The sequence below is a fragment of the Chiloscyllium plagiosum genome, unplaced genomic scaffold (assembly GCF_037043375.1).
Source record: "Chiloscyllium plagiosum isolate Xiang-an unplaced genomic scaffold, Cpla_swu_hap1 HiC_scaffold_1, whole genome shotgun sequence".
NCBI classification, from domain to species: Eukaryota; Metazoa; Chordata; class Chondrichthyes; order Orectolobiformes; family Hemiscylliidae; genus Chiloscyllium; species Chiloscyllium plagiosum.
In genome coordinates this window covers 112,611,916-112,624,400 of record NW_028270139.1, presented here as the reverse complement: position 1 = coordinate 112,624,400, position 12,485 = coordinate 112,611,916, and the positions used below count along the sequence as shown (strand labels likewise).

General features: G+C 42.1%; 1 long non-coding RNA gene across 1 annotated transcript in view; it reads left to right on the top strand.

The window, feature by feature from the left end:
- The window catches only part of LOC122548855 (uncharacterized), a 51,429-nt gene extending 39,180 nt beyond the window's left edge, over positions 1–12,249 (top strand). The window contains exon 3 of the long non-coding RNA XR_015757929.1: positions 12,090–12,249. This is a non-coding gene — a long non-coding RNA (uncharacterized LOC122548855). The remainder of the gene's footprint in view (positions 1–12,089) is intronic.
- The last annotated feature ends 236 nt before the right edge of the window (positions 12,250–12,485 follow it).

Genomic DNA, 12,485 nt, shown 5'->3' with positions numbered 1-12,485 from the left:
AAACTCAATCAAGTTTGTGAGACATGATGTTGACTATCCCTAATCAGTCCTTGCCTTTCCAAATACATGTCCCTCAGGATCCCCTCCAACAACTTGCCCACCACCAAGGTCAGGCTTACTGGTCTATAGTTCCCTGACTTGTCCTTACCACCCTTCTTAAACAATGGCACCACGTTTGTCAACCTCCAGTCTTCCGGCAACGCACCTCTGACTATCGATGATACAAATATCTCAGCAAGAGGCCCAGCAATCACTTCTCTAGCTTCCCACAGAGTTCTCAGGTACACCTGATCAGGTCCTGGGGAGTTATCCATCTTTACCTGTTTCAAGACATCCAGCACTTCCTCCTCTGTAATATGGACATTTTGCAAGATGTCACCATCTATTTCCCAACAGTCAATATCTTCCATATTCTTTTCCACTGATGCAAAATACTCATTTAGTATTTCCCCCATTTTCTGTGGCTCCACACAAAGGCCGCCTTGCTGATCTTTGAGGGGCCCTATTCTCTCCCTAGTTACCCTTTTGTTCTTAATGTATTTGTAAAAACCCTTTGGATTCTCCTTAATTCTACTTGTCAAAGCTATCACATGGCCCCGTTTTGCCCTCCTGATTTCCCTCTTAAGTATACTCCTACTTCCTTTATACTCTTCTAAGGATTTACTCGATCTATTCTATCTATACGTTACATATGCTTCCATCTTTTTCTTAACCAAACCCTCAATTTCTTTAGTCTTCCAGCATTCCCTATACCTACCAGCCTTTCCTTTCACCCTGACAGGAATATTTTTTTCTCTGGATTCTTGTTATCTCATTTCTGAAGACTTCCCATTTTCCAGCTGTCCCTTTACCTGTGAACATCTGCCCCCAATCAGCTTTCGAAAGTTCTTGCCTAATACCGTCAAAATTGGCCTTTCTCCACTTTAGAACTTCAACTTTTAGATCTGGTCTATCCTTCTCCATCACTATTTTAAATCTAATAGAATTATAGTCGCTGGCCCCAAAGTGCCGCCCCCCCCCCCCCCCCCCCCCCCCCCACTGACACCTCAGTCACCTGCCCTGCCTTATTTCCCAAGAGTAGGTCAAGTTTTGCACCTTCTCTAGTAGGTACATCCACATACTGAATCAGAAAATTTTCTTGTACGCACTTAACAAATTCCTTTCCATCTAAACCTTTAACACTATGGCAGTCCCAGTCTATGTTTGGAAGTTAAAATCCCCTACCATAACCACCCTATTATTCTTACAAGTAGCTTAAAAGTTTGTTTCTCAATTTCCCTCTGACTATTAGGGGGTCTTTCATACAATCCCAATAAGGTGATCATCCCTTTCTTATTTCTCAGTTCCACCCAAATAACCTCCCTGGGTGTATTTCCAGGAATATCCTCCCTCAGCACAGCTGTAATGCTATCCCTTATCAAAAATGCCACTCCCCCTCCTCTCTTGCTCCCCTTACTATCATTCCTGTAACATTTGTATCCTGGAACATTAAGCTGCCAGTCCTGCCCATCCCTGAGCCATGTTTCTATAATTGCTATGATATCCCAGTCCCATGTTCCTCACCATGCCCTGAGTTCATCTGCCTTCCCTGTTAGGCCTCTTGCATTGAAATAAATGCAGTTTAATTTATGTCCCTGCCCTTGTCCCTGCCTGCCCTGACTGTTTGACTCGCCTCTGTTCTCAACTGTACCCGTCTCAGATTGATCTCTTTCCTCACTATCTCCCTGGGTCCCATCCCCCCACCTTACTAGTTTAAGTCCTCCCAAGCAGCTTCAGCAAATTTCCCTGCCAGTACATTAGTCCCCTTCCAATTTAGGTGCAATCCGTCCTTCTTGTACAGGTCACTTCTAACCCAAAAGAGATTCCAATGATCCAAAAATGTGAATCCTTCACCCATACACCAGCTCCTCAGCCATGCATTCATCTGCTCTATCCTCCTATTCCTGCCGTCACTAGCTCATAGCACCAGGAGTAATCCAGATATTACTACTCTTGAGGACCTCCTTTTTAAAATTCTGCCTAACTCTGTAATTTCATTTCAGAGTCTCAACCTTTTCCCTTCCTACATTGTTGGTTCCAATATGGAGAATGATCTCTTGCTGGCCCCTCTCCCCCATGAGAACATTCTGCACCCTCTCTGAGACATCCTTGAGCATGGCACCAGGGAAGCAACATACCATTCTGCTTTTTCGCTGCTGGCCACAGAAAAGTATGTCTGTACCTCGTATTACAGAATCCCCAACACAATTGATCTCTTGGAAGCCAACATACCCCTCGTTGCATTAGAGCCAGTCTCAATACCAGAAACGTGGCTGTTCATGCTACGTTCCCCTGAGAATCTATCATCCCCTACATTTTCCAAAACAGCATACCTGTTTGAAATGTGTATATCCACAAAAGACTCCTGCACTAGCTGCCTACCTCTCTTACCTTTCCTGGAGTTAACCCATCTATGTTACTGTATCTCAGACTTCCCTCCCTTCCTGTAACTGCCATCCATCACATACTGTTGCTGCTGCAAATTCCTCATCGCTTCTAACTGTCTCTTCAACCGATCCACTCGATCTGATAAGATTCGCATCCAACAGAATTTATGGCAGATATCATCCACAGTAACCCTTAAACTCTCTTCAAACTCCCACATCTGACAAGAAGTACATATCACTGTACTAAACCCTGATCAGTGCATATCTTGTTTTTAATCAGCAGCACAAAAATATTGAAAAATGTAGAAATTGTAACCAAGATTGAACCTGGGATATTTTTGCTCTATGTAACTCCAGTTGTTCAGCGTATTAACCAGTACATTCAAAGAGGAACTAATCTGTACAACATCATCACATGCTGCACAGAGCCCCTCAGGATACAGGATTTAACTGAAAGGACAAAAGTGTGCCAAACTAATTTTTATGATGAATTTCTTTCTTTCAATTTTTAAGTTAAGATTTTGTTATAATCAATAATTAAAACAAAATTTAAAATGTATTTCAAGTCCCATGCTTACACTATTTCTTGCATTTATGAGTAATCATATGATGTAGCTAATGTTGGCAGAGGGGAAATGAAACAAAATGTTTATTCATTTCAACAACACAAATTCACAACTGAGGCTACTTTTGGCAATCATAAACAATTGATGGCTGTTTCAATATGTCCGAGTATTCAACTGAATTCTGTATAATAATGACAACAGCAATGTTCTCCATATGGATGGGAGCAAGGGAGGTGACAGCCAAGTGGTATTATTACTGGACTGTTAATACAGAGATTAAGGTATATTCTGGGGACCCTTGTTCAAATCCTAACATGGCAGATGATAGAATTTAATTTCAACAAAAATTTGGAATTAAGAGTCTTATGATGACCATGAATCCATTTCCAATTGTTGGGGGGAAAATTCCATCTTGTACACTAATGTCCTTTTGGGAAGCAAATTGCCATGCGTACCTCGTCTGGCCTACATGTGACTCTCGACCCACAGTATTGTGATTGACTCTTAACTGTCCTCTAAACAATAAATATTAGCCAAGCCAACTATACCCTCATCCTGTGAATGAATAGATTTTTAAAAATGTCTCCACCTTTTTTTTATCTTCCTCAGAGTTCTCAGCAATCCTCCTGTTCACAGCCCTCACCCATCCCTTAAATCACAAGTCTGATCCCTAGGCCACCCAAACACAGATCTACTCACAAACATTCTGATCATAGGCTTTGTTCAGCAGTCTCCAGAGATTAGGAGAAAGTGAGGATTGCAGATGCTGGAGATTGGCGTCAAAAAGTGTGGCAGTGGAAAAACACAGTAGGTCAGGCAGCATCTGAGGAGCAGGAGAATCGATGTTTTGGGCACAAGCCCTTCATCAGAGATCCCAGGTGCAACTTCCTGTTACTTTTGTTCTACCCAGTTATCATTTGAATTGATAACCTTCCTGAATGGCCAGGAGTCTGTCAGAATTGGCATTGATCTATTGAAGGCAGAAGTGGGTACTGCAGATGCTGGAGATTAGAGTCAAGATTAGAGTGGTGCTGGAAAAGCACAGCAGGTCAGGCAGCATCAGAGGAGCAGGAAAATCAACGTTTCGGGCAAAAGCCCTTCATCAGATTTCGGCTTTTCCCCGAAATGTCGGTTTTCCTGCTCCTCAGATGCTGCCTGACCTGTTGTGCTTTTCCAGCACCACACAAATCTTGACTCATTGATCTATTGAAAGCAAGCATGGAGATTTTAACATGATACTTTAAGCAAATAAGTTGTTAAAAACATATAATTCGTACAGAATCTCAACATTCAATATAAACAGGTGCTGCATTCATGAATAACATCGCCTGTTTCTTCCCACTGACCAGCCCAGAGGTATAATGCGTAATGTCACTCTTGAAAAAAACACAGCTCGGGTTTTTTTTTCCATTGAAACTTGAGGTAAAGGAAGCGGCTTGAAAAGTTACATGACTAATAAGCTAGCATGATTCAAAAATAGCACAAAAAAGTGATGAGTTACAGTGGTGACAGCCTTTGGAGTAGTAGCACTAGCAGAATAAAAGAGAAAATATATTTTTGTTGTTTTAATAAGGATTCGTACAAGGAAAATGCATTTGAAAAATGGCTTTTCAAAATTAACAAGGTTACAGCAAAATACATTTGACACCATCAAGGGCTTTTGGTGAAATACAAGGAAACGTCAGCCATGCAGAGAGCACAAAACACAAGGAATCGGAGAAATGACAGAACCAGATTTGGTAGGCTATGTGATAGGCAAGGCAAAAGTGAGGACTGCAGATGCTGGAGATCCGAGTCTTGATTCGAGTGGTGCTGGAAAAGCACAGCATGTCAGGCATCATCCGAGGATCAGGAAAATCGACATTTCGGACAAAAGCCCTTCATCAGGCTTTTGCCCGAAACATCAATGCTCAGGTGCTGCCTGACCTGCTGTGCTTTTCCAGCACCACTCTAATCTATGTGATAGACAAGAGCATGACAATGGAATAAAATGTGAGTAAGTGTTAAGTTTGTGGGAAAAGTACAAAAATACAATATGGGTTCTTAAATAAAGAGTGGTGATAAAGTGCTGAGGAACCTGTATATCTCACAGACAGCAGTCAGTCCACTGGGTCCGCACTGGCCAATAAAAATCTGACCACAGTAATCCCAGCTCTGGCACCACAGTCATGGCAAGACAATTGAATATTGCTTAAATGTTCTTAAAGTTTCTGACTTAATCATCCTTTTCAGCAGTGAGTTCCAAACTCACACCATCCCCTGAGTGAAAAGAATGATCTTAGCCTTCTATATTGCACCTTAAATCTCCAGTCCCTGGTTAGTGACCAGCTTACTTGTTGAGAAAGCTCCTTCCTAACCATCCCATTTATGCTCCTCATAACATTATACTCCTCTGGCAGGTCCCTGCTTAAACTTCATTGTCTAAAGGAAATCAATCCCAGCTTATCTAATCTTTCTTCATAACTCAGACAATCCAGCACAGGCAGCATCCTGGTAAATCCTCTCTGCACACTCTCTCATGCAATCACATCATTCCTTACAATGTGGTGACCAGATCTGCACACAGGGGAGGAAATCTGCTATCCTCACCTCATCTGCCCTACATGTGACACCAGACCCGCAGCAATGTGATTGACTTTTAACCGCCCTCTGAGATGGCCTAGCAAGCCACTCAGTTATATCAATCACTAAAAAGACTCAACAAAAAAAATGAAACACACACCAGCTGGCATCGACCTCGGCACCGGAAACAACAACGACAGAAACAACCCTGCCAAACCTGTAACGTCCTCCTTGCAAACATCTGGAAGCTAGTGCCAAAAATGGACATTGCCATAATCACAGAATCATACCTTACAGACAATGTACCAGACGCCACATCACCAGCCCTGGATATGTCCTGTCCCACTGGCAGGACAGACCTAGCAGAGGTGGCAGCACAGTGGTATACAGCTGGAAGGAGTTGCCCAGGGAGTCCTCAACATTGTCTCTGGACCCCATGAGGTCTCATGGCTACAGATTAAACAGGGACAAGAAAACCTCGTGCTGATTACCATATACTTTCCTCCCTTGGTTGAAGAATCAGAACTTCCTTCATGTTGAACAACACTTGGAGGAAGCATTGAGGATGGCAAGGGCACAAAATGTACTCTGAGTGGAGAATTTCAATGTCCACCATCAAGAGTGGCTCAGCAGCAGCTCTACTGAACAAGCTGGGCAGGTCCTAAAGGACATAGCTAGCTGCTAGACTAGGTGTGCAACAGGAGATGAGGGAACCACTAAGAATAGAAAACCTCATCCTTACCAATCTGCAGATGTACCTGTCCATGACAGTAAGAGTGACCACTGCGGAGTTTTTGTGGAGATGAAGTCCTGCTTTCACATTGAGAATAACCTCTATTGTGTTGTGTGACATCAACACCGTACTAAATGGATCAGTCTTCAAACAGATCTAACCCCTCAAGCCTGGGCAACCATGAGGTTCTCTGGGGGATCTATAGCAGTAGAATTGTATTCCAGCACAATCTGCAACCTCATGGCCCAGCATATCTCTGAGTTAACTATTACCAACAAGCCTGGGGATCAATTCTGGTTCCACAGACAGTCAGGAGGACATGCCAGGAGTAGCACTAGGCATACGTGAAAATTAGATGTCAACCTGGTAAAACCACCAAATAGGACTACATGGATGCCAAACAACATAAACAGCAAATGATGGATAAAACTGAGCAATTCCATAACTAACGGAGCAAAATTTAAGTTCTGCAGTCCTGCTACATCCAGGCATGAATGGTGGCGGGAAATTAAGCAACTCACTGGAGGAAGAGGCTCCACAAATATCACCATCCTCAATGATGGAAAAGCTTAGCGCATCAGTGCAAATGTGCCAAGTGGATGATCCATCTCAGCCTTCTTCAGTGGACACCAGCATTATAGAGCTGAAAAATATTGCTGGAAAAGCGCAGCAGGTCAGGCAGCATCCAAGAAGTAGGAGAATTGACGTTTCCCGAAGAAGGACTTATGCCCAAAACGTCGATTCTCCTGCTCCTTGGATGCTGCCTGACCTGCTGCGCTTTTCCAGCAACATATTTTTCAGCTCTGATCTCCAGCATCTGCAGTCCTCACTTTCTACCAGCATTATAGATACCAGTCTTCAAACACTCCATGTGATATCAAGAAATGGCTGGAGGCACAGGATACTGCAAAGACTACAACATTCCAGTAATAGTACTGAAGACTTATGTTCCAGAACTTACCGCTCCCCGAACCAAGCTCTTCCAGTGCAGTTACAACACTGGCAGCTAGACAACAATGTGAAAAACTGCCTAGGTATGGTCTGTACAGACAAATACAACCTGGAGTTACCATCCCATCAGTTGACTCTCAACCATTAGTAAAGTGATGGAAGGTGTCATCAACAGTGCTATCAAGCAGCACCTGCTCAACAATAACCTGCTCAGTGACACCCAGCTTGGGTTCCACCAGGGCCACTCAGTTTCTGACCTCATTACAGCCTTGGTTCAAACATGGACAAAACAGATAATTTCCAGAGGTGAGGTGAGAGAAACAACATAAAAACACATTTAACTGAATGTGGCATTAACATGCCCGAGCAAAACTGAATCATTGGGAATCAGGGGGCAAACTCTCCACTGGATGAAGTCATAGCCAGCAAAGAAGATGGTTATGATTGTTTGAGGTCAGTCACTTCAAATCCAAGACATCTCTGCAGTAGTTGTTCAGGGTAATGTCTTATGCCCAACCATCTTCAGTTGCTTCATCAATGACCTACCCTCCACAATAAGGTCAGAAGTGAGGATGTTTGTCAATGGTTGCGCAATGTTCAGCACCATTCAAAGCTCTGCAGACACTGAAGCAGTCCATGTTCAAATACAGCAAGATCTCGTTTGGGCTGACAAGTTGCAAGTAACATTCGTGCCACACAAATGCTAGGCAATGACCATCTCCAAGAAGAGACAATTTAACCACTGCCCCTTGACATTTAATGGTGCTGCCATCACTGAATCCCCACTATCAACATGAAGGGGGTTATCATTGACCAGAAACTCAACTGGACTAACCACATAATCACATTGGGTACGAGAGATGTTCAGAAGTTAGGAATACTCTGGCAAGTAACTCACCTCCTGACACCTCCCTGTCCACCATCTACAAGGCACAAATCAGGAGTGTGATGGAATACTCCCCACTTGCCAGCTCCAACAATATTCAAGAATTGGACACCATCCAGGACAAAGTAGTCTGCTTGATTGGCATTACATCCAAAAGCATCCACCGTCTCCCTCCAAAGTTCAGAAGTAGCAGTGTGTACAAGTTGCAGTGCAGAAATTCAGCAAAGATCCTTATACAGCATCTCTAAACTCACAAAGACTTTACCAATAAGGACAAGGGCAGCAGATACATGGGAACACCATCACTTCCAAGTTCCCCTCGAAGTCACTCACCATCCTAACTTGGAAATATATCACCTTTCCTTCACTGTTACTGGATCAAAATCCTAGTATTTCCCTCTCTAACACCATTGTGGATAAACCTACAGCACATGGACTGCAGTGGTTCAAGAAGGCAGCTCACCATCACATTCTCAAGGGCAACTAGGATAAATGCTGGACAGCCAATGATGTACACATCTTATGAGTGAAATAAAAATATACTCCAGCAATAGCCTAACCAGAGTTCCAGCAGAACCTCCTTGCTCATGTACACTATGCCTCGGTTAATGGAGGCAAGAATGCCATATGCCTTCCGATCCATTTTACCTGACTGCTCTGCTCTCTTCAGAGATCTGAGGTTATGCTCACCAAGGTCCTTCTGAAATTCAGTGTTTTTGAGATCCCTTGCCTCGTTAGACCTCACCAAGTGTATTACCTCACATTTTTCCAGGTTGAACACCATTTGTTCCTGCTCTGACCAGTTGATCAGTCCGTTAAAGCTTCCTACAGTTTATGGCTATCCTCCTCGCTATTTACCACACTACCAATGTACATGTAATTCATGAACAGCTTGTGTCATTCACACAGTGTTTCAGTGCGAATCATTAATGTGCACCATAAACAGCAACACGAGCCCAGTGGAATCCCAATGAACATAGATTTCCAGTCACAGAAGCATCCCTCTATCATCACTCTCTGCTTCCTGCCTCTCAGCCAATTTTGGATCTAATGTGCTACTTTGCCATGGATCCCACAGGATTGTGAATCACTAAAAGCAAGAAAGCAGTTAGGAAGGGAAATGGCATGTTGGCCTTCATTGCAAAGGAGGAAAGACATCTTGCTGCAATTTTGTTGAATCTTGATGAGATCACACCTGGAAAGGTATGTTTGTCAGAGAGGGAGTTTAACAGAGGTTCACTAGACTAATTCCAAGGACAGCAATATTGTTTTTGAGGAGAGATTGATGAAACTGAGTCTGCATTCTCTAACGTTTGAAGAATGACATGTGATCTCATTGAAACTTTCAAAATTCTTAAAGGGTATAACAGGGTTGCTGGAGTTAGATGTTTCCTCTGGCTGGTGAGTTTAGAACTAGAGATATAGTTTTGGAATGAAGAATATGCTATTTAAGACTGACATGAAGAGGAATTTATTAATGCACAAGTTGGAATCATTAAAATTCTTTAACTCAGAGGGCTGTGGAGGCTCTGTCCTTGCCTTTTTCCAGACAGAAATCAAGAGGTTTATGGAAACTAATTACATCAAGGTTTATGAGCAATGTGTGGGAAAATGGAATTGAGTGGGATGATCAATGATGATCGAACTGGACTTAAGGGGCTGAATGTCCTACTCCACCTCTGATGTTGCTACATTCTTAAAAAGAGACTCATGCCAAGAAAATCTGATGATTGCTGCTGAAGTGGGGTGAAGATATGGAAGTATTTAGGACCAGTTATGCAACCCAAGACTATTCAAACAGAATATTTTCAAGAACTTTACCTAATCCTGAAGTCATGAGTACGTGAAAGTTACCAGAATCATAGAAATTGCTTTGCATTTAAATCACAAAGCTTTTAGATTAAGTAGATACTGCACCTTTTTTTCAGTCAGCTCTGATGCTTCCAAATAAACAAAGAAATTATTCCCTGTAACCCTACATTAAATTTTGACTGCAAAGAGAAATAAGAAATGTTTGTTTGATTTCACGACAATGACAAGTGAGGTAATTTCTACATGGATCTGCAAAATTCTAAGGGAAATGTTCTTGGGACCAACAATGTGTTTTCCTATGTGATTGACAATGCCTCTGTGAATTTTGGGAAATATAGGGCAGTATATTAGAAACTCAGGCAGCTTACTTATCAAGAGATACAGGTCATATGCAAATATCATGTCATCCACAAATGCCTTAAAAATGGGATGACTGCAACTTTTATGTCGGAATACTTGTCCTAAAATTATACAGTGTGTATTACTCCTCGGATAAGAAGACAGAATCTCTTGAGTCCTTTCTCGAATTTGTTGAAATGGAACATAAAGATGCATTATTGCATATACCAACAAGACGGCTGTCCCTTCTGCCTGCTATTTGAATGAATACTCAAAGCTGGCCAGCATTGAATATATACATTTTGTCAGGAACAGAAGAGTCTGTCAAGACTGTGTGCAAAGCATTCAATGAAGAACAAAATAAAATTAGGAGCAGGAGAAGGCCATTTCTGAGAATAGAGAGAAAGTAGGAATAGGATACTGAGTTGGATGATCAGCCATGAACGTACTGAATGGCAGAGTCGGCCCAAAAGGGTAAAATGGCCTGTTGCTCTTATTTTCTATGTATCCAATGCCTACTGAGAGAGAGAGTTGACGATTTAATGGCATAACTGTCTGGCAAGGAGAGAAAAATGATTGAGAGAAATGTTGTGAAAGCAGAGTAGGAGGTGAGGCAGTGGTATAATGGTAATGTCACTGGACTGATAATCCAGCACAATAAGCTATGTTCATGCATTCAAATCCCATCATGGCAGAGGGTAAAATTTGAAATCTATAAAATCTGGAATTAAAAAAGTTAATTGAATGACAACCATGTAACCACTGCCTTAAAGGTTCATCTGATATCCTTTAGAGAAGGAAATTTGCCATCCTTGTTTGGCCTACATGTGACTCTAGACTCACAACACTGTGGTTGACTCTGAAGTTGCCCAAAGAGCCAATTAGTAATTAGCAACATATACTGGCCTTGCCAGTGATACCCATATCCTCTTCAGAACTTTTAAAACATCAAATGTACCCTCAAGAGTCTTACATGAGTTCTTAAGCTTTTTGAAAAAGAGTTCTCAGCAAGGAATTGCTGAACAAATTGGACCTGTCCTCAATACTCAAAAACATGGGTGAATATGTGAAGATTTGATCTTGGTTTGAAATACAACAATCACATTGATAACTGGAGCTCGGGTTAATGGGGTTATTCTTAAGTTGTGGAACAAATGGTCTCAAACCACCATAAGCATGCAGAAAAGGTGGGGTACTTAAAAATTGGAAAACAACAAAAGTAAACTTAGTAATGCACTAGAATATCCAGGCATCTGGGTTTAGAGCCAGGATTTCGACTGCAACAATTCCGGTATCTGATTGGTTGGTGCGAACATAAATCAATCCAAGGTTTGCAAGTTATTTACTGGAAATTAAACCATTTGAGGTTGAACATCCCTTAATTCAGCCAGATACCAGTACTCTTCATCAGAGCCAGGACCATGAGCAATTTGGAAATTTCGCTTGAGACATCAGTGATCCGACACCATATTAAGCTATGAGTCCTTCTTCAGGAAGGGCTTATGCCCAAAACGTCGATTCTCCTGCTCCTTGAATGCTGCCTGACCTGCTGCGCTTTTCCAGCAACACATTTTCAGCTCTGATCTCCAGCATCTGCAGTCCTCACTTTCTCCTACCATATTAAACTAACCTGGTTATTTACACTGGAAGCAGTGCAGAAATTTGTTTCAGGAATTTCTAATCATTTATCAAACTGTTTCAGCTCTGTGATCTTCAGGACTCCATTTATACAGCTTGCTGCTGCAGAAAGGCTGCCAACATCATCAAAGACCCATTGCACCCAGGAAATAATCTTCTACAACTTTTTCCAACAGGTAGAAGATACAGAAGCCTGAACACACGCAGATTCAGGAACATCTTCTTCCTAGCTGTCATTAGACTGATGAATGGACTCTCTAGCCTCAAATAATGCTGATCTTGCTAATGTTGATCTTGCCCAATGCACACTCTGTGCAATGTAATTTGTATGCCTCCAAGTCTTTTTGATCTGTGCATCCTTGCTTACTATGATCTGCCTGTACTGCTTGTAAACAAAACTTTTCACTGTACTTGGGTACATGTGACAATAAATCAATCAATCAAAATGGATTGCTCTGACCCTGAATTCCGAATGTTTATACTTCCTGTAGAAGCTATGAAATGTATGGTGTACTGAGGATGAAACAGTAGATTAGATTAGATTACTTACAGTGTGGAAACAGGCCCTTCGG